The following is a 6,000-nucleotide window of genomic DNA, read 5'->3' as shown; positions in this document are numbered from 1 at the left end:
CCTGAATAGCTGGGATTACAGGCATCTGCCATCTGCCTGGTTATTTTATTTTATTTTTTTCAGTAGAGACGGGGTTCATCATGTTGGCCAGGCTGGTCTTTAACTCCTGACCCCAACTGATCCACCTGCCTCTGTTTCCCAAAGTGCTGGGATTACAGGTGTGAGCCACCATGCCCGGCCAAATTTTGGTAAATGAGAATTGCCATACTGCATGGTAGAAACAGGATTAGAATTAGAAAAAGAAATACTACTAATTCTTTAGGTACCAGTTAATAACATAACCGGGAACAAATTAACTGCCTTATTTCTGACTGAATTTGGTCTTCTCTATATATGGTTAACATAAATTAAGTTCAAGTACAATACTGAAGATACCTAAATGGCTATCAAAATCAACCAGTGTACAAAATTTATTCTTTAGATACATAGAGGTTCTGTCACTTAAATGGCAAATTTACGATTGATTAATAACTATATCTTGCCCTTGGCTAAAGCCAAATTTTCTACAGTATTTTTTTCAGTAAAACATAAGGTTTTAAAAAATTATTACCATAATTATTTAATATAAAATAATTATTGTATAAAATATACAGTGAGATCATATACATGTACTTTCTTATATAGTTGTTTTAGATATTGTTTAATTAACATACACTTACGTGTTTATTATACTTAGGGTAATTTATGAACAGTGAGATGTTCAAAAGCAGTTTCCCTGTTTTCAATGATTCAAAAAACTCACTAAAGAGATAAATTATTTTTTAGTTTGTTCTGTTCTTGTAGCAATTATTAAAAAGCATAACTCAAATTGGGACAAACCATGGGTCTCAAATTATAACGAGCAATAGTGCTAAATGATCCAGTAGATATAAATCTCAACTCATTGTCCTTCTACTTCCCTTTCTGTAATCCAATAGGGCAATCTTCATCCAAATACTAGATTCATTTGTGACTAGTAAAGGATCATTGATTTTAATATGAGTTATATTTTCTTCATTCACTTAAAATGGAAGAAAGAATACTTTTGTGCCAGCATCCAAATTAAGAATCCTAAGATTCACTCTAATTAGATCACACAGATGATGTATCTGCCCCTGAAATAACGTGCATAGGAAAATGAGATTGGCTAATTGTCTTTGCTATTGTGAATAGTGCTGCAATAAACATACAGGCACATGTGTCTTTATAATAGGACCATTTATATTCCTTTGGGTATAAATCAAAACCACAATGAGATACCACTTCACAACACTCAGAATAGCTATTATTAAAATGTCTTTAAATTTAATGATGCTAATTTTTCGAAAATAGTCTCAGTAGCTGGGACAACAGGCACCCACCACCATGCCCAGTTAATTTTGAATAAGTGCGACGTGGTGCTGAGAAGAATGTATATTCTGTTGACTTGAGGTGGAGAGTTCTGTAGATGTCTGTTAGGTCCACTTGATCCAGAGCTGCGTTCAAGTCCTGAATATCCTTGTTAATTTTCTGTCTCATTGATGAGTCTAATGTTGACAGTGGGGTGTTAAAGTCTCTCATATTATTGTGTAGGAGTCTAAGTCTCTTTGTAGGAATATAAAACTTGCTTTATGACTCTGGGTGCTCCTGTATAGCATAAATATATATATATTGGATAGTTAGCTCTTCAAAACTTCCAGAGGAAAGAACAGATGCAATCTTTGCTGTTCTGCAGCCTCTGCAGATGATAGGCAAACAGTGTCTGGAATGGACCTCCAGCAAACTCCAGCAGACCTGTTTGGTAGTTCTTGGTGGTATAGTTGAGCCCATTTTAGTTTATTATTTTTTCTTTATTTAGGAGATTGTTTCTATAAACCCCCCTCTTCTTACCCCATTTGCTACAACCCCAGTTTCAGCATGTTTGGTAAGTTTCCCCATTTTCATTTGTCTCAAGATTTAAAAAGAATCTTCTTTGATTTTTTAATGAAAGAGATTTCTTCTTTAACCAACTGGATTTTTAAAAATATATTGTTTAATTTATAAATATTTGTGAGCTTTTTACTTTTCCAATGGTTGTAGATTTCTAATTTTATATAATTGTAATCAGAAAAGAGGCTTCACATGATTTCAATTTTCTTAAATTTAATAAGATTTGCTTTGTGGCTCAGCATATACTATATACTAGAGAATGTTCTCTGTGTACTTGAGAAAATATATGTATTCTATTGCTGTTAGATGGAATGCTGTGCATGTATCTGTGAGTTTCATTTGGTCCATAGTGTTGCATAAGTCTACTGTTTCCTCATTTATTTCACTCTGGACAGCCTATCTGTTTTAAAAATGGAATACTGAAGTCCCTCACTATTATTTTATTTCTATTTCATTCTTCAGATCTGTTAATATTTGCTGTATGTTGGTGCTTCAAAGTTGAGTATTTATATGTTTATAATTGTTATGAACCTCATGATGAATTGACCCATTTACTATTGTATAATCACCTTCTTTGTCTTTTATTACATTTTTAGGAACTTGAAGTCTATTTAAACTCACATGAATATAGTTACCACTATTCTCTTTTGGTTGACATTTACATGAAATATTTTTTTCTACACCTTCACTTTCAGTCATGTTTTGTCTTTGCAACTGAAGTGTCTCATAGACAACATCTAATTAGGTCTTACTATTTGCCTATTCAGTCGCTTTATGTCTTTTAATTGAATAACTCAACCTATTTGCATTTAAAGTAATTATTGATAGGTAAGGAATTACTCTGTTTTGTTTTATTTATTTTTTTACTTGCTATCTTCTTGATGCTTGTTTTCTTTCTCCCTTGATATCTTCCATCGTAGCTTGATAATTTTCTATAGTTATATTATTTAAACTTTTTCTCTTATTAGTGTATCTACTGATGATAAACTCAGTCTATAGGTATCTACTAATGATAAACCTAATGTATAGATTTTTGTTTTGTAGTTATCATTAGGCATAGTTAAAACATCTTATAAGAGTTAATTTTAAGCTTATTATGGGTTAATTTAGATTATATTTAAAAACCTCTCCCAACTTTACTCATCCACTTCATATTTTATGTTTTTGATGCCACAATTTGAATATTTTAAGATAGTGTATCAATTAATGAATTATTGTGGCTATGATTATTTTTAAATACTTTTCTTTTTAAATCTATATACTAGAGGTATAAGTGAGGTCAAAGCTAAATAGTCTCTTAGCAAAGAAAAGCCCAGGCAGAATCTGATGGCTTCATTGCTGAATGCTACCAAATATTTAAAGAAGAACTAATATCAATATTACTCAAACTGTTACAAAAAATAAAGATGTGGGGAATACTTCCAAACTCATTCAATAAGATCAATATTACCCTGATACTTAAAGCAAAGACACATCAAAAATAGAAAACTAAAGATCAATATCTGTCATGCAATTTGAGGCAAAAATCCCCACCAAAATACTAACAGATCTCAAAATACATTAAACGTACATTCATCATAACCAAGTGGGATTTATTAATAATACATTATTTATTAACAGTACATTAACAATGCATTTATCACATCCAAGCAGGATGTATTCTAGAAACGTAAGGATGGTTCAAAATATGCTAACCAATTAATTATATATTATATCAACAGCAAAAAGGAATAAAACCATAGGCTTATTTTAATAGATGCTTCAAAAGCATTTCAAAAATTCAACATCCCTTCATAATAAAAACTCAGAAAAAAACTGTGTATAGAAAGAACATAGATCAACATAATAAAGGCCATATGTGACAAACACATAGCTAGTACTATACTGAATAAGGAAAAACTGAAAGTCTTTCATCTTAGCTCTGAAACATGTTAAGAATGCCCACTGTCACCACTGTTATTTGACATAATACTAGAGGACTAGGTAGAGCATCAGACAAGATAAAGAAACAAAGGGCAACTAAACTGACAAGGAAGACTTGAAATTATCCTGGTTTGCAGATAATATGATCTTACATTGGGGAAAAAATTAAAAACACCACCAAAAACTATAAAAACTGAAAAATTCAGTAAAGTTGCCGGATACAAAATCAACATTTAAAACTCAGTGATGTTTCTATATTCCAACAGTGAAAAATCTGTAAAAGAAATCAAGGGCCAGGCGCGGTGGCTCACGCCTGTAATCCCAGAACTTTGGGAGGCCGAGGTGGTGGATCACGAGGTCAAGAGATTGAGACCATCCTGGTCAACATGGTGAAACCCCGTCTTTACTAAAAATACAAAAAATTAGCTGGGCATGGTGGCACGTGCCTGTAATCCCAGCTACTCAGGAGGCTGAGGCAGGAGAATTGCCTGAACCCAGGAGGCAGAGGTTGCGATAAGCCGAGATCGCACCATTGCACTCCAGCATGGGTAACAAGAGCAAAACTCCGTCTCAAAAAAAAGAAAGAAATCAAGAAAATAATTCCATTATGATTGGTGCAAATAAAATAAAATACCTAGGAATTAACTAAAGAAGTGAACGATCTCTACAATAAAAACAAATAAAACACTGATGCAGTAAATTAAAGAGAACAAAAAAAAGATATTCCAATTTATGGATTGGAAGAATAAATATTGTTATAATGTCACTACTATCCAAAGTGATCTACAGATTCAATACAAGCCCAATTTAAATACCAGTAAGACTTTTCACAGAAATTTTTTTTTAAAATCCTAAAATGGATATGTAACTATAAAAGAAAACACAGAATAGCCAGATCTATCCTGAGCAAAAAGAACGAAACCAGAGGACTCACATGACCTGACTTTAAATTATACTACAGAACTATAACAACCAAAACAGCATAGTACTGCCATAAAAGCAGATGCATAGACTAGCGAAACACAATAGAGAACCCAGATATAAATCCATACATCTGCAGTGAACTCATTTTTGGTTAAGAGGCCAAGAACATATATTGGGTAATGGATAATCTCTTCAATAAATGGTGCTGGGTAAACTGGGTATCCATAAGCAGAAGAATAAAACTAGACCATTATCTCTCACCATATGCAAAAGTAAAATCAAAAGGGGTTACAGATGTAAATTAAGACCTCAAACTATTAAGCTACTGAAAGAAAATCTTGAGAAAACTCTCTAGGGCATTAGACTAGGCAAAGTTTTCTTGAGCAATACCCCACAAGCACAAGCAATCAAAGCAACAATGGAGAAACAGGATCACATCAAATGAAAAAATTTCTAAATAACAAAGGAAACGTCAATTAAGTGAAGACACAACCCACAGAGTGGAATAAAATATTTGAAAATTATCTGTCTCACAAGGGATTAATAACTTGAATGTATAAGGGGCTCAAATATTCTATTAAAAACATTTAACAATCTTATTGAACTGAGCAAAAGATCTGAAATGTCAATTGTTAAAAGAAAGTATACAAATGGAAAACAGGTATATAAAAAAGTTCTCAAAATCAGTTATTATCATAGAAATGCAAATCAAAATTACCATAATATCTTACCATAGATAAAATGACTTTTATACAAGAGACAGGCAATAACAAAAGTTGGGAGGATGTGGAGGAAAGCGAACCCTTGTAGACTGTTAGTGGGAATGCAAATAAGTACAACCACCCTGGAGAACATTTTGGAGGCTCCCCCAAAAAACTAAAAATTCTCAATTTGCATAAAATCTTTAAAAAATAAAATTAAAACTAGAGATAATGTATAATCCATCCATCTCATTTTTAGGTTTGCACTTAAAAGAAAGGGAATCAGATATTGAAGAGATATATTTTCTAGGTTATTGCTGCACTATTCACAATAGCCAAAATTTGGAAGGAACCTAAATGTCCATCACCAGATGAAAAGGTTAAAGAAAATGTGGTACGTATACACAGTGGAGTGCTATTCATTCACAAAACAGAATGAGATCCTGTTATTAACAACAACATAGATGAAATTTGGGGTGATTATGTTAAGTAAAATAAGCCAGACAGAAACACAAGTTTTGCATATTCTAATTTATTTGTGTGTACTAAAAATTAAAACTTATGA

The 6,000-nt window shown here is 32.4% G+C and overlaps 1 long non-coding RNA gene across 1 annotated transcript in view; it reads right to left on the bottom strand.

Annotated features, from left to right (window-relative positions):
* Nucleotides 1–1,530: 1,530 nt before the first annotated feature.
* LOC144579879 (uncharacterized) overlaps nt 1,531–6,000 on the bottom strand; it is a 487,785-nt gene continuing 483,315 nt past the window's right edge. The window contains exon 6 of the long non-coding RNA XR_013528453.1: nt 1,531–1,605. This is a non-coding gene — a long non-coding RNA (uncharacterized LOC144579879). The remainder of the gene's footprint in view (nt 1,606–6,000) is intronic.

This window comes from Callithrix jacchus, chromosome 17 (assembly GCF_049354715.1).
Source record: "Callithrix jacchus isolate 240 chromosome 17, calJac240_pri, whole genome shotgun sequence".
NCBI classification, from domain to species: domain Eukaryota; kingdom Metazoa; phylum Chordata; class Mammalia; order Primates; family Cebidae; genus Callithrix; species Callithrix jacchus.
The sequence above is the reverse complement of the archived record's forward strand: the minus strand, read 5'-3'. Positions and strand labels throughout refer to the sequence as shown.